Below are 24,485 nucleotides of genomic sequence, written 5' to 3' on the forward strand. Positions count from 1 at the left end.
TTCCAAAAATGTGATGCCCAGAACTGTACTCAAAGTCAGTTGAGAGCCCTAATGGGGGCGGAGTAGAGTGGAAGAATGACTTCTCGTGTCTTGATTTCATGCACTCCTACCAATACATCCCAGAATGATGTGGCTTTTTGCAACAATATTACCTGTTAGCTCTTATTTAGTTTGTGGTCCACTAGGATCACTTGGATCTTTCCGCAGTGCTCCTTCTAGGCAGTTATTTCCCATTCTGTATATGTGCAACTCATTGTTTTCCTTCTACCATTGAGGACACTTTGCATTTCTTCTTATTGAATTTCATCCTATTTACCTCAGACCATTTCTCCAGTTTGTCAGATCAGTTTGAGGATTCATCTATACTCAAAGCACTGTAGCCTCCCACTTCATGTCATCTACCAAGCTAGGCCACGATCTAAATCACTGAGAAGATGTGGAACAAAACTGGACCCAGAACTGAGCCCTGCGCTTCCCTCATTATGCCCTTCCAGCTGACTGCAGACTTTTCAATGCTACTCTCGAGAACAGTTTTCCAACCAGTTATACCCACCTTAAAGAAGTAGCTATCAAAGACAGTTTGGCGGTTGTTCTTGATAAATCCATGCTGGCTATTGTAGCACCTGCGTTCACAGATTCTACGACTGGAAGGGACCTCAAGAGGTCATCCGAGTCCAGTCCTGCCCTCATGGCAGGACAAAATACTGTCTAGACCATCCTGCATAGACATTTATCTAACCTATTCATAAATATAGCTACAGTGGAGATTCACAACCTCCCTAGGCCAGATTATTCCACTGTTTCATCACCCTGACAGTGGGGGAACTTTCTAATGTCTTAACCTAAACACACCTCCCCCTTGCAGCAGTTTTGCAAGCCTAATGGCCCAGCTGTTCTTTCCTTAGAGCTACAGGTGAACAAGTTTTCTCTCTCCTCCTTAGGACACCCTTTGAGGCCTGAAAACTGCTATCATGTCCCCTCTCAATCTTCTCTTTTCTGGCCAAAACAAACAGGCCCAATTCTTGCAATGGCTTCCTTCATAGGTCATGTCTCTAGACCTTTAATCATTCTTATTTGCTCTTACTCTGGATCCTCTCAATTTCTCCATATGCTTTCTTATGTGCTTGAATCTACGGTGCCCACAACTGGACTAATGTCTCCACCTTGAGGGCCTAACCAGCTTGTGAAGTAGGGCGGAAGAATGACTTCCTAAAATGTCTTGCTCCACAACACATCTGTTAATACATCCCAGAATCTACGTTTGCTTTTGCAACAGCATCACACTATTCACTCACATTTAGCTTGTTTCCACTATAACCTAGATCCCTTTCTGCCATGTACTCCTTCCCTAGACCAGTCTCTTCCCACATTCTGTAGGTGTGAAACTGATTATTTCCTTCCTAAATGGAGCCACATTTGCATTTGTCTTTATTAAACTGCTGCATTCTGTTATTGCTTTCAGAACCCGCTTCTCAGTTTGTCCCAGATCTGAAGTTTTTTGAATTATGGCAGCTATATTCAAGCAGTTGCAATCCCTCCCAGTTTGTTATCATCTACCATGACTTCATAAGCATCTTTCTGGAGGCCAATATCTGCGGTCGTTGATGAAGATATTGAACAGGATAGTCCCAAAAGAACAGACCCTAATGGAACCGCACTTGGTCTACCTTTCCAGCAGGATTGGAAACCATTCATAACTACTCCCTGAGTGCGGTTGCATCCAGCCATATGCACCCACCTTGAGTAGCCCCATCTAAATTGTATTTTGCCTAGTTCACTGATAAAGAATATGTCATGCGAGACCGTATCAAATGCCTCACTAAACTCTAGGTACACACTCCTTCACTTCTCCATATCCACAAGACTCGTTATCCTATCAAGAAATCTCTCAGATTGCTCTGACATGATTTGTTCTTTACAAATCCATGCTGGCTATTCCTATCACCTTACCACCTTCCAAGTGTTTGCAGATGATTTCCTTAATTACTTGCTCCATTCTCTTCCCTGGCACAGAAGTTAAACTAACTGCTCTGTACTTTCCTGGCTTGTTTTATTTCCCTTTTTAGAGATGGGCACTATGTTTGCCCTTTTCAGTCTTCTGGAATCTCTCCCGTCTCCCATGATTTTCAAAGAGAATAGCTAGAGGCTCACATACCTCCTCTATCAGCTCCTTGAGTATTCTGGAGCATTTCAGCAGGCCCTAGTGACTTGCAGGCATCTAACTTTTCTAAGTGATTTTTAACTTCTTTTTTATTTGATCTTCTAAGCCTGCCCCTTCCATTAGCATTCACTCTCTTAGGTATTCCTTCAGACTTCTCGGTGAAGACCGAAACAAAGAAGTCATTAAGCATCTCTGCCAATTCCAACTTTCCTCTTACTGTTTCTCCTCCTCACTGGAGCAGTGGGCCTACCCTCTCCTTGAATCTTCCTCTTGCTTCTAATGTACTGATAAAAGTCTTCTTGTTTCCCTTTATTCCCATAGCTAGTTTGAGCTCATTTGTGCCTTTGCCTTTCTAATCTTGCCCCTGCATTCCTGTGTTGTTTGCCTATATTCATCCTTTGTAATCTGTCCTAGTTTCCATTTTTATATGACTCCTTTTTATTTTTTAGATCATGCAAGATCTCGCGGTTAAGCCAGCTGGTCTTTTGCCACATTTTTATCTTTCCTACCCAGCAGAATAGCTTGCTTTTGGGCCCTTAATAGTGTCCCTTTGAAAAAGTGCCAACTCTCCTCAGTTGTTTTCCCCCTCAGTCTTGAGTCCCATGGGACTGGACCTATCAGCTCTCTGAGCTTACCAAAATCCACCTTCCTGAAATCCATTGTCTCTAGTTTGCTGTACTCCCTTCTACCCTTCCTTAGAATTGCAAACTCTAGGATTTCATGATCACTTTCACCCAAGCGACCTTCTACTTTCAAATTCTCAATGAGTTCCTCCCTATTTGTTAAAATCAACTCTAGAACAGCTTCCCCTCTAGTAGCTTTTCAACCTTCTGGATGGCCCAGTGGGATCCCAGCTAGGCGGACAGGCTGGAAAATGGATCTTCAGTCACTCCGTTCCAGGTCTCCCCAGCATTAAGATCAAATTCCCTTCTCCGCCCCGCCCCCGCACATTGGGCTCACCACCAAGAGGTATTGGGGCCTGTCTATATGTGGGGATTCTGCAGCAGCTCCCCAGCATGGCACCCGAGAGGTTGGCCAAGACCTTGTGCAGAACCTATACCGCAAGAGAGAGCCATGGGTCAGGGCTACACCTGCCACAGGACAGCAAGGGGTGGGAAGCACTGGTGAACCCCAAACACATACCCTGGCCTCTCTGATTCATATCCTCCTGCAAGCTTTGTCCCCAACCATTTCTTCTTTCTCTACACGAGACATTTTCACAAATGTCACAATGCCTTGGCACTCAACACCATGAAACAACCCTTTCTCCTCCCAAAGTGCTTTAATGTCCATTCTCTCACCCAGACTTGCTCCTGCCAGGCATTACAGACGTGTCTCATTTCCCATTACACAGATTGGGATGCTGAGGTACAGAGAGAGAAATGACCAATCCCAGCTCACACAGCAAAGCGATGGCACAGCTAGAGAAAAAGCCAACAACTCTCACTCTTGCTGTCATCAGCAGACACCAAGACCCCGGGGGAGGACAGAGGCCAGCAATTGAAGGGATGTGCGTGCAATTTTCATCGACACAGTTTTCTGTTAGAAAATACCAGGAACATTAATCAAGGTTGATTTGTGGAATCATGAATCAATTTGGATGAAAAATCATTGCAAAAATATTTTGTTTTTCCAAAGCAAAATCATCTCCTGTTTGTGGCGTCCTTAAACTGTCTCTTCACACAAAGAGGAGACACTTTAATTGAAGCGAGATAAGATGCTTCAGTCAGGGTAAGCAGTTGCTCCCTTCATAATTGAAAGATCATAAAATGCCAGTAAAATTGACTTTCAGCCCTTACACAGCAGACCCACTGGCGGCAACTAACCGGGGCGGGTGGGGCCAGGTCACCTTCTCAAAACTTCCCATACCGGGGAGCAGGAAAGTGCAGGCTGCAGCGCCACCTAGCGGCCACAGGACAAATCGCCGGCTGCTGCACCGTGGGCACTGGGAGTTCGCTTAACATGGAAAGCTGCCTAATGCAAGGTTGGCAAAACAGGGTCTGCTGCACTACATCATCATCTGCAATGACTCAACCCGATAGGACACCTCCTGTGCTACGCTGCTACTAGTGACCCTCTCAAACAGGTCCCCACAGCTCCCCAGCCTCCCCCCACCAGGAGCAGCTAGGAGAGGCTTGTTACACTCCTCTACAGCCAAAATGCTTCTGAAATTAATATAGTCAAACTTTACTAATTCTGGGTCACTGAGAACGAAAATGATGCTTAAAATTCTTGATTGGCTCTAGTTTTCAAGATATGCTATTGGGTCAGTATTTATGACCCTTGACTTGGGAATGGCGGAGGAGAAGTGAGTTATAAAGGGACAGGATCTCAATTTAAACCAGTAATGACTAAAATCCATCTTTGACTGGATCTATGAATAAATCTATGAATGGGTTTGGACAGTACTTCCTTTTTAGGCAAAACAATGAAGGATGCAATCTGAAGCTGGTATTGCCTCATACATGATATGAATTGCATCATGTTATTCCTAGAAGTCATGGATGATGCAATCATAAGGAAGCTGAATCAATTGCCCTATATCAGCTATTTAAATCATACAGTGTCTTGCTCTCTTATTTGTCAGTGTTTGATTTTGCAAAGGACCCATTTCTCTTTAGCCAAAGTGAGCAGAGATGCCTTGTACTTGTGTGAACAGTGCAGATAACTTCTGCTATGTTTGTGGTGAAGTGACTTTTGCATCACCAAGTGCAGTAGAACCACTATGGTTAAGAAAGCCTATCACTTTTCTTTTGGCTGCATAATAGGAGATCAGGACAAGAGGTGGGCCCCACATATGCTGCAACACTTGTGCAACAAATCTTCACCAGTGTTTGAACAGGAAAAAATTTATGCCTTTTGCAGTGCCAATGATGTGGAAGAGCCAACAGATCATACCAGCAAATGTTACTTCTACATGGTGCCTCCAGTTGGGAAAGGTGTGACAAAGAAGAAAAAGTGGACGCTGCATTCTCCAAACATTCCATCAGCTCTATGCCCAGTAACCCACGGAGAAGGACAGCTGGTTGCTGATGCACCACAATCATTCTCACTTGAGTCAGACGAGGAAGAGGAAGAGGACAGAAACTTCTGGTCCTGAACCATCAATGTCACAGGACCCACATTTTCTCCATCCTCCTCCTCTGAACGACACCTCATAACACAAGGTGAAGGAATGACCTTGTCAGGGATTCGGAACTACCCAAGAGTAAGGCAGAGCTGTTGGGCTCCGCACTACAGCAGTGGAATCTCCTGGCAGGTGATGTTAGGGTTTCCATGCTCCTGGCCGTCAAAGGATCTTGAACCATTCTTCTTCATGGAAGGCCATCTTGTAGCGTGCAACAAAACCGATGGTGTGATGGCAGCCCTCAACATCATTCACAATCCACATAGTGGAGACTGTTCATTCATTCATTGAAGACTAGTCTTAAAGCTGTTTTACTGCATAATGGCAATGTTTTGCCATCAATTCCACTTGGTCATGCAGTCCATATGAAGAAACCCTATGACAACATGAAAAAACAATATGAAACCTCTCTGATTGGGATCAGTTTATTACCCAGTCTGCTCCTCCTCCAAGTGGAGAGGATCATGCACCAGTCTCTGGTCTGAGCAGGTGCCCCAAGCACATCTAGCAAAACACAGAGTTTTGAAATAGAACACACATTGATTAACTACGCAAAGATAGGCTTGAAGGGATTGTATGCAATGGCGTACAGCTCAATGCAGGTTAGCCAGAACTGAACCAAAGAACCCTCTGCTTTGGCCTCAGCGGCAGATCTGGGGTGGTGAGCTGCAGCTCCAAACTCACTTTCCTGCTCAGCCCCAGCTCTTTCCCCAGGTCTCTCCTCGCCGGCAGGCTCGGCTCAGCGGCTGGCTCCAGCCACCGCAAAGTCGAACCCTCCCTGCCCCCAGAGCTGGGCACAAAGGGGCTAATGCAGATCTCTCCCCATACAGACCCGGCTGGGGCAGCAGCAGCAGCCCAGGCACCCACCGGCCCCCAGCAGCCCCCACCTCCAAATGCCCTGCACCACACACACCGCCGGCCTCACAGCTCCTCCCCACCTCCCATGGTCTCATGGTCTCATAGACTCTAAGGTCAGAAGGGACCATAATGATCATCTAGTCCCACCTCCTTCACAATGCAGGCCACACAAACTCACCCATCCACTTCTAGATCAAACCCCTAACCTATGTCTCACTTACTGAACTCCTCAAATTGTGCTTGAAGACCTCAAGCTGCAGAGAATCCTCCAGCAAGTGACCAGTGCCCCATGCTGCAGAGGAAGGCAGAAACCTCCAGGGCCTCTGCCAATCTGCCCTGGAGGAAAATTCCTTCCCGACCCCAGAGATGCTGATCACTTAAACCCTTAGCATGTGGGCAAGACTCACCAGCCAGCACCCACGAGAGAATTCTCTGCAGGAACTCACATCCCCACCTATCTAACATCCCATCCAGACCACTGGGCATACTTACCTGCTGAGAATCAAAGATCAATTGCCAAATTCATTGCCAAAATTAGCCTATCCCATCATACCATCCCCTCCATAAACGCATTAAGCTTATTCTTGAAGCCAGATATGGCTTTTGTCCCATTATTCCCCTTGGAAGCAAGTCTAAACACCCTAGTGTCCACTTTATAGCCACTGGTTCTTCTTCTTCTGCACAGCATCACTCGTGGAGAACAAGGTCCTGCAAATCTACAGTCGTACTCTATCTTTGTTTCAGAATAAAAACAAACTAGCGCCTCCGAGGACTGGAACAGATTTCAGCTGATGGACAGCTTTGCTCAGTGTTTGTACATTTTAACAGGAAAATGTTGAATGGTGAAATTAATTTCACCTCCCCATTCAGCGGAACTCCTGAACATACAGGAGATGGATATGAAAATATAGATCAATTTAAAAAAGAGGACATGTAAGAGAGCAGCTGGACTTGAACCAGAAACCTCTCGATCCGCCCTCAAATGCGCCACCACTGAGTTCCCTGAGGCAGCTGAGTGTTGGAGCCAGTGATCTTGAAGAGTATGAAGGGACACTTATTTCAAGAGCTTCTCTTCCATTCCCAGACATGAGTGGTTTAAAAATGGAGTTTCATTACAATTTCTATGTGCATGTAAACACCACAGCTTGCACAATCCCCACAACTGCTCAGTCTCACCCAGAGCACAATAACTTTGGAGGCCCCACCCCAGCTCCCCAGCTCTGCGGCCTTTAACCTCTTCAGCAGTTCTCCAATGCCTTAAAGCCACAGGGCACAGCATGGAATTTGACCCCATTAATCCTAAATCAATTTGGATGAAAAATCTTTGCAAAAATAGTTCGTTTTCCAAACCAAAAGCATCTCCGTTTGTGGCGTCACTTAAACTGTCTCTTCACACAAGAGGAGACACTTTAATTTAGAACGCGATAAGATGCTTCAGTAAGGGTAAGCAGTTGCTCCCCTTCATGATTGAAAGATAATAAAATGCCAGTCAAATTGACTCTTTCAGCCCTTACACAGCAGACCCCACTGACGGCATCTCCCTGGGGCCGGGTGGGGCCAGGTCACCTTCTCAAACCTTCCCATACCCGGGGGAACGGGAAAGTGCGAGGCTGCAGCGCCACCTAGTGGCCACAGGACAAATCGCCGGCTGCTGCACCTGTGGGCACTGGGAGTTCGCTTAACATGGAAAGCTGCCTAATGCAAGGTTGGCAAAACGGGGGTCTGCTGCACGACATCATCATCTGCAATGACTCAACCCGATAGGACACCTCCTGTGCTACGCTGCTACTAGTGACCCTCTCAAACAGGTCCCCACAGCTCCCAGCCTCCCCACCAGGAGGCAGCTAGGAAGGCTTGTTACACTGCTCTACAGCCAAAATGCTTCTGAAATAAATGGAGTCCAACTTTACTAATTCTGGGTCACTGAGAACGAAAATGATTCTTAAAATTCTTGATTGGCTCTAGTTTTCAAGATATGCTATTGGGTCAGTATTTATGACCCTTGACTTGGGAATTGGGGAGTATAAGTGAGTTATAAAGGGACGGGATCTCAGTTTAAACCAGTAATGACTGATATCCATCTTTGACTGGACCTATGAATAAATCTATGAATGGGTTTGGACAGTACTTGCTTTTTAGGCAAAACAATGAAGGATACAATCTGATGCTGGTATTGCATCATACATGATATGAATTGCATCATGTTATTCCTAGAAGTCATGGATGATGCAATCATAATGAAGCTGAACCAATTGCCCTTTATCAGCTCTAGAAATCATACAGTGTCGTGCTGTCTTATTTGTCAGTGTTTGATTTTGCAAAGGACCCTTTTCTTTTTAGCCAAAGTGAGCAGGGATGCCTCGTACTTGTGTGAACAGTGCAGATAACTTCTGCTATGTTTGTGGTGAAGTGACTTTTGCATCACAAAAGTGCAGTAGAACCACTATGGTTAAAGCCTATCACTTTTCTTTTGGCTGCAAAATTGGAGATCAGGACAAGAGGTGGGCCCCACACTTATGCTGCAACACTTGTGCAACAAATCTTCGCCAGTGGTTGAACAGCAAAGGAAATCTATGCCTTTTGCAGTGCCAATGATGTGGAAGAGCCAACAGATCAGACCAGCAAATGTGACTTCTACATGGTGCCTCCAGTTGGGAAAGGAGTGACAAAGAAGAGAACGTGGATGCTGCATTATCCAAACATTCCATCAGCTCTATGCCCAGTACCCCACGGAGAAGGACTGACACTTCCTGACGCACCAGAATCATTCTCACTTGAGTCAGACGAGGAAGAGGAAGAGGACGAAACTTCTGGTCCTGAACCATCAATGTCACAGGACCCACATTTTCTCCCATCCTTCTCCTCTGAACCACACCTCATAACACAAGGTGAAGGGAATGACCTTGTCAGGGATTCGGAACTACCAAGAGTAAAGCAGAGCTGTTGGGCTCCACACTACAGCAGTGGACTCTCCTGGCAGGTGATGTTAGGGTTTCCATGCTCCGTGACCGTCAAAGGATCTAGTCCCATCTTCTTCACGGAAGGCCATCTTGTATCGTGTAACAACATTGATGGTGTGATGGCAGCCCTCAACATCATTCACAATGCACATGAGTGGAGACTGTTCATTGATTCATCGAAGACGAGCCTTAAAGCTGTTTTATTGTAGAATGGCAATGTTTTGCCATCAATTCCACTTGGTCATGCAGTCCATATGAAGGAAACCTAGGACAACATGAAACAACTTTTGAGGTGCATAAAGCAGCTTTGTGGCGATTTGAAGGTTCTTGCTCTCTTGCTTGGTCTGCAGACTGGATACACAAAGTACTGCTGTTTTCTCTGCGAATGGGATAGTCGTGCAACAGATTCCCACTACATCAAGAAAGGTTGGCCACTCCGACAGTCATTGGAGCCTGGGAGGAACAGTGTTCAGCATGCACCACTTGTTGAATCAAGGAAGATTTTGTTAACACCCTTACACATAAAGCTGGGGCTGATGAAGAACTTTGTCAAAGCCATTGACAAAACACAAGCAGCTTTCAAGTACCTCCGTGGAAAATTCCCAAGGTTAAGTGAAGCTAAGATAAAGGAAGGTGACTTTGTTGGTCCTCAGATTCATGAACTTCGAGATGATGCATTTGACCATGCACTGCGTGGCAAGGAAAGACGGCATGGAAAGCCTTCCACTTAGTGGCAATACATTTTCTCGGAAACAACAAGGCAGACAACTACAGGTTGTTGGTGGAAAACCTCCTCAAGGCTTACAAAAGCCTTGGTTGCAACATGTCACTAAAGAGACATTTTTTGCACTCTCATCTAGATTTTTCCACCCAACTGCGGAGCAGTGGTGACGAGCACAGTGAGCGATTTCACCAGGACATTGCAACAAGGGAGAACCGCTATCAGGTCAATTGGAGCCCATCAATGCTGGCAGACTATTGCTGGACAGTGACAAGAGATGCTCCATTTAATGAATACAAGAGACAAGCCAAGAAGTGCCGAGTAGAGACTGAATAGGACTAAACTATGTACAGAATAGTATTTGCCTTTTGTTTCATAATACATTTTAGCTAGATAAACCTTTTGCTGATTTTTAAATAGTTACATAAACAGGATAGGTTAAATACAATCATGTAAAGCAACCATAAACACACAAAAGACCTAGGTTTAAAATTGATGATTAAAACTCTGCTATCTACACAATATACATAGACATAAAATGTAAAAACTTAAATATCTTAGAAACAGAAGCCAATCAGTTGTTTTGTCATATTTGAATTGAGCACATCAAAATACATTCTAAATAGCACATTTGATCTCTGAAGCAGACGACCTCTGAAAAATTGTAGCCCAGTGTAAGCCAAGCAACCCCCTCCCTTGCTTTGTGCTGGGTGCCCAGCTGTGGGCTTGTGTGTGTGTGTGTGTGTGTTGGAGGGGGGGGTGTTGGGAGCACACTCCAGTCAGGGAAGGGGTGGAGTTGGCCAAAGGGGCAGGTTGAATCTTTAGCAGAGAATTCCTTTCTCCATTGTGTTAGCTAAGCGTTGCTGTTAAATGTCAGCCGACAAATGCAGCATTTGAAACAATCCGACTCTAAATCCCCCTCCCATCTCTGTTGCTGTAGTTCTCACACCCTCTGCTCTTGTCATGTCACCACAAAACATGGTGTCTTATTCCCATAGCGTCCTGTAGGTTAGACAGGACTTAAGTTTATAAGGGAAAAACTGAAGCATAACATCCCAAACCCCTCATTCCCAGCCCCAACCCAGAGCCCGCATCCCTAGCCGGAGCCCTCACCCCTGCACCCCAACCCTTTACTCCAGCTCTCAGCCTCTCATCCAACCCCACCCACACACTGCACCCCAGACAGAGCCCTTTCACCCCCACCCTCTGCCCTACCTCAGACCCCTCCACACTCCTAAGCCTTCAGCCTCACCCCGCCACACGATCCATCTGCAGAATGAAGTTTGGAATGAGCACCAATAGACAGGTGAGGTGTCACACCTCACCTCCGTATTGGTGCACTCAGCAAAATTCATTCCGCACAGACATAGCAAAGTAGAGGAAACACTGCTCCTGACATTCTACCTCTCTCTCAGATCTTGAATTTCATACATTGACTCATCAGAAGAAAGTGCTCTCAAGTGAGCTACAGACCAACAGTGGTTCAGTGGAATTATTCAGCAAGTATTTTAGAAGACCTAGAACATTAGAGAAATCATCACCTGCTAAGAGACAATTAATGGAGAGAAGCATCAATATTAATTACATACATTGGATTGGTTGTTACTTCTTTGCCTGATTTGATAAAAGACCAAAATGACCTGTGTCTCATCACTCTCAATAGCCCCCTGCTCGGCCAATCAACACTGAGACTCTGAGGGCGGGCGGCTGAGGGTCTCACCAGATGTCCCAAAGGACGGCCCAGGTCACCATCACAGGGGATCACTCTCAGATCCAGCCCCACCTCTTGGTGAGGACCTCCGCAATGAGAGCAATACCCCTCCTGCCGCACTCCACACATCCCTCTTCGGTAGAGGAGGAAGCTGGGAAAAGGGAAAAAGAAGCAAGAGAAGAGGGGAAAGGAGGAGGAAGAGGAAAGAGAAACCAAAAGGACAAACCCCAATGTCCCCAGGGATTCCAACCATCAAAACCTAGGAGGAAATCAAATTCTGCCACCTGAAGCCAGCGCTGTCTGTGCCTAGAATGCTGCCTGCGCCAGGTGGATCCAGACTGAACAGGTTCCAAACCTCTCTCAGCCTCTTACCTTGTCAAAGGAAGTTTCTTTTCAGCACAATCCATGGTAGGAAAGGAGAAAACTCCAGTGTTTCCTCCTCATGCTCACATCCATGAATCTGAATTCTCTCTCAGCCCTCGAGGAGAGACCTCGCGAAGGAGACTTGCGGCAGCAAAGCCGGGAGGTCTCAGAGACAGACCTGGCCCTGCACCTCTGTCCTGCCCGGCTGATGTTGGGGTCTCTCTGTGAAGTCACCCCCTCCCCACCACTTTTGCCCAATAGGCCGCGGTCCTGCAAAAGGCCTTTGTGATGTCACTGCCACACCCACCCCTCCCCTCAAAGCTGATGTCCTGCCCCTGGCCAGACTCATTGGGTCTTTGAGTTGTTTCCCCTGGATCTGGGGTTGCCAACTTTCTGACCCAACAAAACTGAACACCCTCATCCCGCCCCTTCGCAGAGATCCCGGACCGCTCAATCCATCTCCCTCAGTCGCTCGCTCTCCCCCACGCTCACTCACTCGCTCCTTTTCATCGGGCTGAGGAGTGCTGGGGAGGGTCCCTTTTCAACTGGGTCTTGTTGGGACAGACCTGGGAAGGAGGCTGCCTGCCAAACACCTTTGAGAGGTGCCGTCCCTCCCTGTCAGAAAATCATCTCCCTCCTTCACTTCAGTGACGGCCTCAATTGTTCCTTATCCCGGCAGTGAGGGTATGGGGTTGTTAAGGTAGACAATTGGGAGGGTTTCTTTTTGGTGAACAGTAAGGGGTTTCAATAGTGGGGTACAACACAGTAGGATACAATACAGTGGGTAATCAGTTAACACTGAGGTATAAATGTAACAGGTAGCTAGCGATTTCTATGTAAAGGTGTGTCACAGCAGCATATAACCAACTAACAGTTATGGGTAAAATGTGTTAAATAACAAACAATTTTAGGTAAAAATGTGTCACAGTGGTGTAAATGTAGAATGCGAGGGGTATCAGAGAGGAAGAAAGTAACCAATGGGGTTTTATGCTAGAGATTTAAACTTAGTGAGACAGAACAAACAGGCTGCAAGCTTAAGCAGCAGAGAGAGTGTAACAAGGTAAACAGACACAGAGAAGCTGGGCGGGGATGTTTGCAGTGGGAAGACAGACAATTACAATTATACAGAACACAGCAAAATCTGATCTATGAGCTAACTTAACCAAGACTACACAAATTAAAACACAATGCAACAATTCTCTAAGCCTAACTTACAAAGTATAATGCTAAACTTAACTTAATGGGTGCACCTTATGCTAAGGATAGTTCCAGAGGGCTGAGTGGTGTGTGTCAGGACACAGCTCCAAGAGGGGCAGTGACTGCAGCAGTGGATACAGCTGAAAACAGTCAAGGCAAAGCCCACAGGAGCAGAACTTAGCAGCAGCACAAACTTACTTTCAGTGGCAGAGTGCCACGGGGTTTAAGAGAGATTTTAAAACACAGACCAAGGTTTAGCTTGAGTCTGTGTGCTGAGAAGACAGAGCCAGCAGCCAGGATGCGGGGTTGTTTGTAAGAGGTTTTAGGACACAGACCAAGGTTTAGCTTGAGTCTGTGTGCTGGGAGACAGAGCCAGCAGCTAAAATAATAAAATAAAAGTATAGAAAGTCTCACAGAGGATTTGTACCATCCCCAAGGCAGCAGCAGAGGCAGAACAAGCAAGCACATCAGAACGATCGGTAAAGTATTGATAATCAGCAGAGCTCTCAGGCAGCCATTTGTTCTTCGTGGGGTTAAAAACGGGGATACGCTCAAAAATAAAACGAGAGCGGAGAAAGGACCCCCAGAACCCCTGGTTGATCAGACCAGGCAGCAATGCAAGAACCTTTCTGAAGTCTGTTCAAAAAATGTCTGTTTTTAAAGGCAAACCCTGGCAGCTTCCCGCCAGTAACTCTGATTGGCTCCCCCTCTTACAGGGAGGAGGGAGGCAGAGAAAAAACTGCAGGCAGCCACAGAGGCATGTTTGGACTAGCCCTGAGCCCAGAGGTATGACTCATGCCCAGGATCCTAAAAACACAATAGGTCTTGCAGCTCTGGACAGTGGCCACCTACACCAAGCCCAGGTTTTAACAAGGTGATACCAGGACTAACCCTTTGAACAGGGCAGTGGTCCCACTTAGCATAAGTGGCCATCCCGCTGAGACGGGCAATGGCTCTGGTTAGACAACTTCAGGGGCCCTCCCTTTGAGAAGGGCAGAGGCCCTGGTAAACAACTTAACAGCCAGGGAGGGGCGGCCATAGAGGAGAACAAGAACAAAATGGAGTAAGGGGACAGCTTTAAGAAACAAAATGGAGCTGTAACAGACAGGATATATTACAGGGTAACAGTGTAATGGAGGACATGGCAGGGCAGTGGCAACAAGGTGCCTTTGGTACTTGTCATTTAAAATCCAATTAGGGAGGGCAATACATGCTGAAGGATTTATCAAAACACAGGGCACAGCCTGTAAAATAAACCCCAACATCCAATCAATACCACATTCCCAAGCACGGGTCCCACAAATTTCTTCCTGCTAGTGTATAATTCTTTGTTTCTTCACCAGGCTGAGTTCTTAATGTCCTTTCTAGTCAGGAATTCCTGGACTTTGGCAATTTCGGTGGAGCAAGTGTCCCTTCTTTTCCCGAAACAATCGTGGTAGGGCATCCTACAGGGGAGAGGTTACCAGCACATCACCCTGTCATGGTTTTGCTTCTTCTAGAAAAATCCAAAGGCACAGTAGGTCTGTCAGTGGACAAGGGAGGTTACTAGCACTTCACCTTGTCCTTTTTCCCTGCTGTCCAGAAGGCACAGCAAAGCTAGAAGGAGAAATCGGCCAATCATCAGTAGGAGAATCCTCCCAAGGTGGACCCCACTAAAAGCAGACAGAATCATGGGTCCAGGCAGGTAGTCCTTGGCACTTCATGGAAGTGTTGGTGGTTAACAGGACTCAGAAAGGGCCTTTCCAGTGTGGAGCCAGAGCAGTCTTTCGCTGATGGACCTTTACATAGATCCAGGCTCCTGGTTCCAAGGAGTGGCATGGCTGCTAGGGTCTTTGGGCAGCGCTTCTTTACTTGTGAGAAAAGAAACCTAACTCATTTCATTGATGCCTGGCAGTGTTTTGCAGATCTCATAGCTGCTTGGGCACATTCAAGCCCCCCCTTTTCTTGGTTTTCAGCTAAGTCTTAGCTGCGAGCAGTGTCCTTGAATGGGGCCAATGTCTTATCTTTAGACTGAGCATACTAGCTATTTTTTTCCCCCAGTTAATTCGTTCTGTTCTTTTTCCTTCTCCCCTTCTTGGCTTCTTTTAACCTACAAAGGAAACTTCCACTCTTCACTCATACACCTTTTCCCAACAATGAACACATAAACATTGCCACTATACAGTACATTAGTCTTATTATTCAATGTATGCCACATATACCCTTCCAGTAAAATAACTTTATTACAGAGCTTTGGAGCAACAAGCCAGGACAAGCACACCCACTTTTATGAGTCCACTCAGTACAACCTCTTGTGTCCAATGGCTTCCCTCACTCCCCAGCCCTCTGGCTAGAAATCTGAGGTAGCCAGAAGGATCCATGTGCAATATGGGAGTGGGTTAACTTTTCATGTCCTTGCTTCCAACGACTGTTGGTATGCAAATTTTAACAAGAATTTTTCCAGTTAAAAGATCTGGCCAATGAAGTTTCTTTTTCTTACTTAAGTAAATGTATTAGACTTTAGTATATCACGTTCTCCTGATTTATCCAAACACTTTGTATTCCAAGTTGAATAAAACAAGTATCTGCTTTTTTTTTAATTTAACCTTCCTGTTTGATTTTAAACTAGACTATTTGATGAAAATATTAAACACAGCAATTCTGGCCATGAGACAAACCCCAGAAGACAGGACATAGAACACAGAACATAATTCCTATTGTGCCAGTAAATGCATGGTACGTTGAATGCTGTTCAGCTGGCAGCAGTTTTCTCTGATTATCTGAAAGACAACAAAAACAGAGGTCTACCCTTCTGGGCAGTCAGTCATTGCTTAAAAGATACAAATACCCTTGTTGATTTCAGGCAAAGAGGAATTACCCTGTATTTTCTTGTATATGTTTCATAGGCAGCCCAGGTTTCAGTGGCTTCTACCTTATCAGTTAGCTAATTTGCATTAATGGAGATGCTTTCTGGCTTGCTTCTGGATCCAAAGCTATTCACAGCTTAAAGATTCTTACCTTAAAAGGGACATAATTAACTTTACCAGAATTTTGATTGCTTTTACTTTTAACTCCTGCTTTCAAACACTGAAAGAAAATATCACTACTTATAGTGGCCCCTTAGAGCCTAATAGGGTTTTAATTACATAGCACTATATACATTTCTTTAGCTAATTCGACTACATTGTTCATAGCCAAATAATTGCAATCAAATAATTTCTTGCCTGGATTTATTTACAAACATTTCAAAGACACCAAGAACTTTCCTCTTTAGCATTTTACAAAGTTCAACTGCTGTTCCTCTAGCAACTACAGAGTTAACTTCTCACTTCTTCCTTAAATCACTTGCTTGTCTCCCAACAGCCAATTTTATCAACTCACATCACCATTTCAAGTATCATTTTCAAGTATTTCTCTTCCATTTTGGTGGCAAAGCCCACCAAACATCTCATTGAGATGGACGTGTTCCCAGGGAATGTCTCAATTACAAAGAATCAACATTTCCCAGCTGAAATAAATGTTCTGCTGGAAAACTTTCTTCTTTTTTTTCTTTCGAAAGGACTTTTGGCTTCAAATTTTATTTTATTTTTAGACTGTGGCTTTTATGTTTTGTGGCACACAAGCAGACAAGTTAGAGAAAATATAAAATACTGTTGCTGAAAGTTTGCAATATCTTGTCAATTTGTTTATTAAGACCAGAACAACAGTACATAGGAACCCCAAAATCAGAGGAGAGAACATAGGCTACTGTCTATAACAGAGAGGCACAACTCACTGGGTACCTGCTGATTGACTGCTGCTAAGTCCCAATTTTGTTCTGACTTACTGAGCTGCCTAGCATGCAAGCACTTACAGAAACCCTTCCCAACATGTAAAGTCACAGTATTCAATTTTAACACAACTGCAAATACACCAGAGCATCAATGGAATAAAATTGTCAGACACATAGAAAAACATAAACTCTTGAGCAATAGTCAACATGGTTTCTGTAAAGGGAAATCGTGTCTTACTAATCTATTAGAGTTCTTTGAAGGGGTCAACAAATGTGGACAAGGGGATCCAGTGGACATAGTGTACTTAGATTTCAGAAAGCCTTTGACAAGGTCCCTCACCAAAGGCTCTTATGTAAATTAAGCTGTCATGGGATAAAAGGAAAGGTCCTTTCATGGATTGAGAGCTAGGTAATAATTGGAGATATACCAATCTCCTAGAACTGGAAGGGACCTTGAAAGGTCATCAAGTCCAGCCCCCTGCCTTCACTAGCAGGACCAATTTTTGCCCTAGATTCCTAAGTGGCCTCCTCAAGGATTGAACTCACAACCCTGAGTTTAGCAGGCCAATGCTCAAACCACGGAGCTATCCCTCCCCTGGTTAAAGGATAGGAACAAAGGGTAGGAATTAATGGTCAATTCTCAGACTGGAGAGGGGTAACTAGTGGTGTTCCCCAAGGGTCAGTCCTAGGACCAATCCTATTCAATTTATTCATAAATGATCTGGAGAAAGGGATAAACAGTGAGGTGGCAAAGTTTGCAGATGATACTAAACTATTCAAGATAGTTAAGACCAGAGCAGATTGTGAAGAACTTCAAAAAGATCTCACAAAACTAAGTGATTGAGCAACAAAATGGCAAATGAAATTTAATGTGGATAAATGTAAAGTAATGCACATTGGAAAAATAACCCCAACTATACATACAACATGATGGGGGCTAATTTAGCTACAACGAGTCAGGAAAAGATCTTGGAGTTATCGTGGATAGTTCTCTGAAGATGTCCACGCAGTGTGCAGAGGCAGTCAAAAAGCAAACAGGATGTTAGGAATCATTAAAAGGGATAGAGAATAAGACTGAGAATATATTATTGCCCTTATATAAATCCATGGTACGCCCACACCTCGAATACTGTGTACAGATGTGGTCTCCTCACCTCAAAAAGATATTCTAGCACTAGAAAAGGTTCAGAAAGAGCAACTAAAATGATTAGGGGTTTAGAGAGGGTCCCATATGAGGAAAGATTAAAGAGGCTAGGACTCTTCAGTTTGGAAAAGAGAAGACTAAGGGGGGATATGATAGAGTTATATAAAATCATGAGTGATGTTGAGAAAGTGGATAAGGAAAAGTTATTTACTTATTCCCATAATACAAGAACTAGGGGGTCACCAAATGACATTAATAGGCAGCAGGTTTAAAACAAATAAAAGGAAGTTCTTCTTCACGCAGTGTACAGTCAACTTGTGGAACTCCTTACCTGAGGAGGTTGTGAAGGCTAGGACTATAACAATGTTTAAAAGGGGACTGGATAAATTCATGGTGGCTAAGTCCATAAATGGCTATTAGCCAGGATGGGTAAGAATGGTGTCCCTAGCCTCTGTTCGTCAGAGGATGGAGATGGATGGCAGGAGAGAGATCACTTGATCATTGCCTGTTAGGTTCACTCCCTCAGGGGCACCTGGCATTGGCCACTGTCGGTAGACAGATACTGGGCTAGATGGACCTTTGGTCTGACCTGTACTGCCTTTCTTATGTTCTTAACATTTTCTGTTGTACAAGGTCTCTCCTTTTTTGGAACCCTTGTTTCTAAAAAAGCCATGCGACACTTGAATCAAATTTCAGTGACTAATTATCATGTGTGTGGCATCATCATTAATGCGTGTTCTATGTAGTTAGGTTATTGTCTTCTTTAGGAAATTTGGGGAAACAGGAGCCCTGGGAAACCCTGTTCCCCTCCTCCCCTCATACACACTGCACATTTGCTGCTACCTGGTGCTGGCTGAGCAGTAGCATTGTGACATCAGAGAGGCTCCACCACTCAGCACCCGTCCCTCCAGTTCATTTGCAGCCCAGCTCAGCCCGGGTCACTCTCGCCAGCTGGGGCCAGGCAGCTCCCCTGCGCTGCGATCCAGCACCGGGCACCGCGGAGCACCGGGCAGGCTGTGCAGGGTGGGGAGGGATACTCGCATTGCTGACACCTGCCTGCCTCAGGGCTTTCTCCCTGCCCGCCGCGAGGAATATCAGGTTGCCACCTGTATAAGTGCAGGTAACTGTGCAAAAAGGGGCTAAAACTGGTTTTCTTTAATAATTGTATTCTCTGCCATGCATTGTCAGGGATTGAAGAAAGCACATGCCCAGCTTTCATTATCTGAAGATAACCTTCCAAATGTAAACCAGTGCAGACCTGTCTTCCTGCGTCTGCAAACTGGCAGTTCCAGAGCTTCTATTCCGCCTCACAATGCTGCCAAGCACTAGCAGCTTTGGTCAGTTTCACTGCTGTTATTCAGAACCCCAGGGGTGACGGTAAAACTGAGAAAAATGGTGCCTCTTTCAGGAAAAGTAAGTTCAAGCAGAATCAGGCACTGGAGCTATTCATAGAGAAGCTCAATCCCCGCTTCCCTCCTCCCGTGGAGTAGGAGGAGGGAGGGGATTTCTCCCTTTGGGTCTTGAAAAAACAAGAGTGAAAAACAGGGTGCTGGGCTATGGGGGAGATCTGTGTGTGTCAGGGCACTGCGGGTCTGTGTGGGGCATTGTGCAGTTATGGTGTGGGGCTGTGGGGAAGGGCACTGGGAGGGAGGAAGGAAGGGAGGGGAAATCGGTGTGTATTGGGAAACTAGAGAGTGGGGTTTCTGTGTGGGGTGCTGGGCAGCTGTGGTGGGGCTGTGGGCAGGGGTGTGCTGGGCGAGGTGTGTGTGCACAGCACTGTGCATTTGTGGTGGAAGAGTTGTAGGGGGGTGCTGGGCAGGGGAGCTCTGTGGCACAGCATGGGCGCACCCCAATAGGAAAGGGCACGCTGGTAGCACACGGCCAGGCGGACCAGTGTGCCTCTGGCTCCCAACGGGGCTGCGCACCTGTGTCTGTCTGTCTCCCCCCCAGCTCCACCAACGTGGCCTGATAGTTCACGCTTGCGATCTGGTCACCCTCCGGCTCCCTCCATCCTTCACTCCCTTCCCTGCGTCCCCCCAGCCCTGTCCTCTGTCCCGTCCCCTGTCTCCATCCGTCCCTGCCCCCTTCGTCCCCTCCGTCCCATCCCTGCATCCCCCCAGCCCTGTCCTCCGTCCCGTCCCGTCTCCATCCGTCCCTGCCCCCTTCGTCCCCTCTGTCCCATCCCTGCATCCCCCCAGCCCTGTCCTCTGTCCTGTCCTGTCTCCATCCGTCCCTGCCCCCTTCCCCTCCGTCCCGTCCTGCACCCCCAGCCCTCCCCCCAGTCCTGTCCCGTCTCCATCCCCCCCCGCCCCCTCCGTCCCGTCCCTGCATCCCCCCAGCCCTGTCCTCTGTCCCGTCCTGATCCGTCCCTGCCCCTTCATCCCCCCTCCGTGCGTCCCCCCCAGCCCCGCCCCGCCAGCTGCTTTGTTTGCGTCACGGCCCATCCCTTACCCCCTTCCCTCCCCCACGTGTGCGGAGAACGTTTGTTTTGGTGGTTGCTGCGGTGACGGTGGGCGGAGCCCGGGTGACCACGCTGGTTGGGCGGGGGCAGCGGGCGGTGACGTCTGAGTGGGGTGGCCCGGGCGCGCGGCGTGACAGTTCCGAACGGACACTGTCAGCGCTCTGGGCGCGAGCCCCGCCCGCGAGGACACCCCCTCCACCCCGCGCTCCAGCTCGCAGCAGCAGCGGCTCCCCCCGGCAGCGGCGCGAGCAGGGAATCCCCGGGAGCCGTCTCGCGCCGCCCCCTCCTGCTGCTGCTGCTGCCCGGCGGCGGGACCGCGGCTGGCCCCGCCCCCCTGCTCCGGAGGGGCCCGTCCGAGCTGTAATTAAAGGGTTTTTGTCTTGCAACTTTTTCATATTTTTGGTGCAACGTTTTACCCCCTTTGAGCCTCTCCCCAGCTGGACTCTCCGCCGGGCTCCCAGCCCGAGCAGCCCCTGACACTTCCTGGGGTGGGGTGTCCCCGCTCCCGTGGCACTTGATGGGTCTCGGTGGCACAGCAGCGTGGATCCGGGTCCCGAGCAGCGGCGGCGTTACAGGGCTGTCTGGTTCTCTCCCCCGTGCTGTCTGCAGGCAGCCACCCGGCCAATTGGACACGGCTCTCAGCCGCACGCTGCTGCCCTCCCTGGCGATCCTCGCGGCGGGCAGGGAGAAAGCCCTGAGGCAGGCAGGTGTCAGCAATGCGAGTATCCCTCCCCACCCTGCACAGCCTGCCCGGTGCTCCGCGGTGCCCGGTGCTGGATCGCAGCGCAGGGGAGCTGCCCGGCCCCACCTGGCGAGAGTGACCCGGGCTGAGCTGGGCTGCAAATGAACTGGAGGGACGGGTGCTGAGTGGTGGAGCCTCTCTGATGTCACAATGCTACTGCTCAGCCAGCACCAGGTAGCAGCAAATGTGCAGTGTGTATGAGGGGAGGAGGGTTTCCCAGGGCTCCTGTTTCCCCAAATTTCCTAAAGAAGACAATAACCTAACTACATAGAACAGGCATTAATGATGATGCCACACACATGATAATTAGTCACTGAAATTTGATTCAAGTGTCGCATGGCTTTTTTAGAAACAAGGGTTCCAAAAAAGGAGAGACCTTGTACAACAGAAAATGTTAAGAACATAAGAAAGGCCGTACCGGGTCAGACCAAAGGTCCATCTAGCCCAGTATCTGTCTACCGACAGTGGCCAATGCCAGGTGCCCCTGAGGGAGTGAACCTAACAGGCAATGATCAAGTGATCTCTCTCCTGCCATCCATCTCCATCCTCTGACGAACAGAGGCTAGGGACACCATTCTTACCCATCCTGGCTAATAGCCATTTATGGACTTAGCCACCATGAATTTATCCAGTCCCCTTTTAAACATTGTTATAGTCCTAGCCTTCACAACCTCCTCAGGTAAGGAGTTCCACAAGTTGACTGTACACTGCGTGAAGAAGAACTTCCTTTTATTTGTTTTAAACCTGCTGCCTATTAATTTCATTTGGTGACCCCCTAGTTCTTGTATTATGGGAATAAGTAAATAACTTTTCCTTATCCACTTTCTCAACATCACTCATGATTTTATATAACTCTATCATGTCCCCCCTTAGTCTTCTCTTTTCCAAACTGAAGAGTCCTAGCCTCTTTAATCTTTCCTCAAATGGGACCCTCTCTAAACCCCTAATCATTTTAGTTGCTCTTTTCTGAACCTTTTCTAGTGCTAGAATATCTTTTTTGAGGTGAGGAGACCACATCTGTACACAGTATTCGAGGTGTGGGCGTACCATGGATTTATATAAGGGCAATAATATATTCTCAGTCTTATTCTCTATCCCCTTTTTAATGATTCCTAACATCCTGTTTGCTGTTTTGACCGCCTCTGCACACTGCGTGGACATCTTCAGAGAACTATCCACGATAACTCCAAGATCTTTTTCCTGACTCGTTGTAGCTAAATTAGCCCCCATCATGTTGTATGTATAGTTGGGGTTATTTTTTCCAATGTGCATTACTTTACATTTATCCACATTAAATTTCATTTGCCATTTTGTTGCCCAATCACTTAGTTTTGTGAGATCTTTTTGAAGTTCTTCACAATCTGCTTTGGTCTTAACTATCTTGAGTAGTTTAGTATCATCTGCAAACTTTGCCACCTCACTGTTTATCCCTTTCTCCAGATCATTTATGAATAAATTGAATAGGATTGGTCCTAGGACTGACCCTTGGGGAACACCACTAGTTACCCCTCTCCAGTCTGAGAATTGACCATTAATTCCTACCCTTTGTTCCCTATCCTTTAACCAGGGGAGGGATAGCTCCGTGGTTTGAGCATTGGCCTGCTAAACTCAGGGTTGTGAGTTCAATCCTTGAGGAGGCCACTTAGGAATCTAGGGCAAAAATTGGTCCTGCTAGTGAAGGCAGGGGCTGGACTTGATGACCTTTCAAGGTCCTTCCAGTTCTAGGAGATTGGTATATCTCAATTATTACCTAGCTCTCAATCCATGAAAGGCCCTTTCCTTTTATCCCATGACAGCTTAATTTACATAAGAGCCTTTGGTGAGGGACCTTGTCAAAGGCTTTCTGGAAATCTAAGTACACTATGTCCACTGGATCCCCCTTGTCCACATTTGTTGACCCTTCAAAGAACTCTAATAGATTAGTAAGACACGATTTCCCTTTACAGAAACCATGTTGACTATTGCTCAAGAGTTTATGTTTTTCTATGTGTCTGACAATTTTATTCCATTGATGCTCTGGTGTATTTGCAGTTGTGTTAAAATTGAATACTGTGACTTTACATGTTGGGAAGGGTTTCTGTAAGTGCTTGCATGCTAGGCAGCTCAGTAAGGCAGAACAAAATTGGGACTTAGCAGCAGTCAATCAGCAGGTACCCAGTGAGTTGTGCCTCTCTGTTATAGACAGTAGCCTATGTTCTCTCCCTCTGATTTTGGGGTTCCTATGTACTGTTGTTCTGGTCTTAATAAACAAATTGACAAGATATTGCAAACTTTCAGCAACAGTATTTTATATTTTCTCTAACTTGTCTGCTTGTGTGCCACAAAACATAAAAGCCACAGTCTAAAAATAAAATAAAATTTGAAGCCAAAAGTCCTTTCGAAAGAAAAAAAAGAAGAAAGTTTTCCAGCAGAACATTTATTTCAGCTGGGAAATGTTGATTCTTTGTAATTGAGACATTCCCTGGGAACACGTCCATCTCAATGAGATGTTTGGTGGGCTTTGCCACCAAAATGGAAGAGAAATACTTGAAAATGATACTTGAAATGGTGATGTGAGTTGATAAAATTGGCTGTTGGGAGACAAGCAAGTGATTTAAGGAAGAAGTGAGAAGTTAACTCTGTAGTTGCTAGAGGGAACAGCAGTTGAACTTTGTAAAATGCTAAAGAGGAAAGTTCTTGGTGTCTTTGAAATGTTTGTAAATAAATCCAGGCAAGAAATTATTTGATTGCAATTATTTGGCTATGAACAATGTAGTCGAATTAGCTAAAGAAATGTATATAGTGCTATGTAATTAAAACCCTATTAGGCTCTAAGGGGCCACTATAAGTAGTGATATTTTCTTTCAGTGTTTGAAAGCAGGAGTTAAAAGTAAAAGCAATCAAAATTCTGGTAAAGTTAATTATGTCCCTTTTAAGGTAAGAATCTTTAAGCTGTGAATAGCTTTGGATCCAGAAGCAAGCCAGAAAGCATCTCCATTAATGCAAATTAGCTAACTGATAAGGTAGAAGCCACTGAAACCTGGGCTGCCTATGAAACATATACAAGAAAATACAGGGTAATTCCCCTCTTTTGCCTGAAATCAACAAGGGTATTTGTATCTTTTAAGCAATGACTGACTGCCCAGAAGGGTAGACCTCTGTTTTTTTTGTCTTTCAGATAATCAGAGAAAACTGCTGCCAGCTGAACAGCATTCAACGTACCATGCATTTACTGGCACAATAGGAATTATGTTCTGTGTTCTATGTCCTGTCTTCTGGGGTTTGTCTCATGGCCAGAATTGCTGTGTTT

The sequence above is a fragment of the Mauremys reevesii genome, linkage group 17 (assembly GCF_016161935.1).
Source record: "Mauremys reevesii isolate NIE-2019 linkage group 17, ASM1616193v1, whole genome shotgun sequence".
Taxonomy (NCBI): Eukaryota; Metazoa; Chordata; order Testudines; family Geoemydidae; genus Mauremys; species Mauremys reevesii.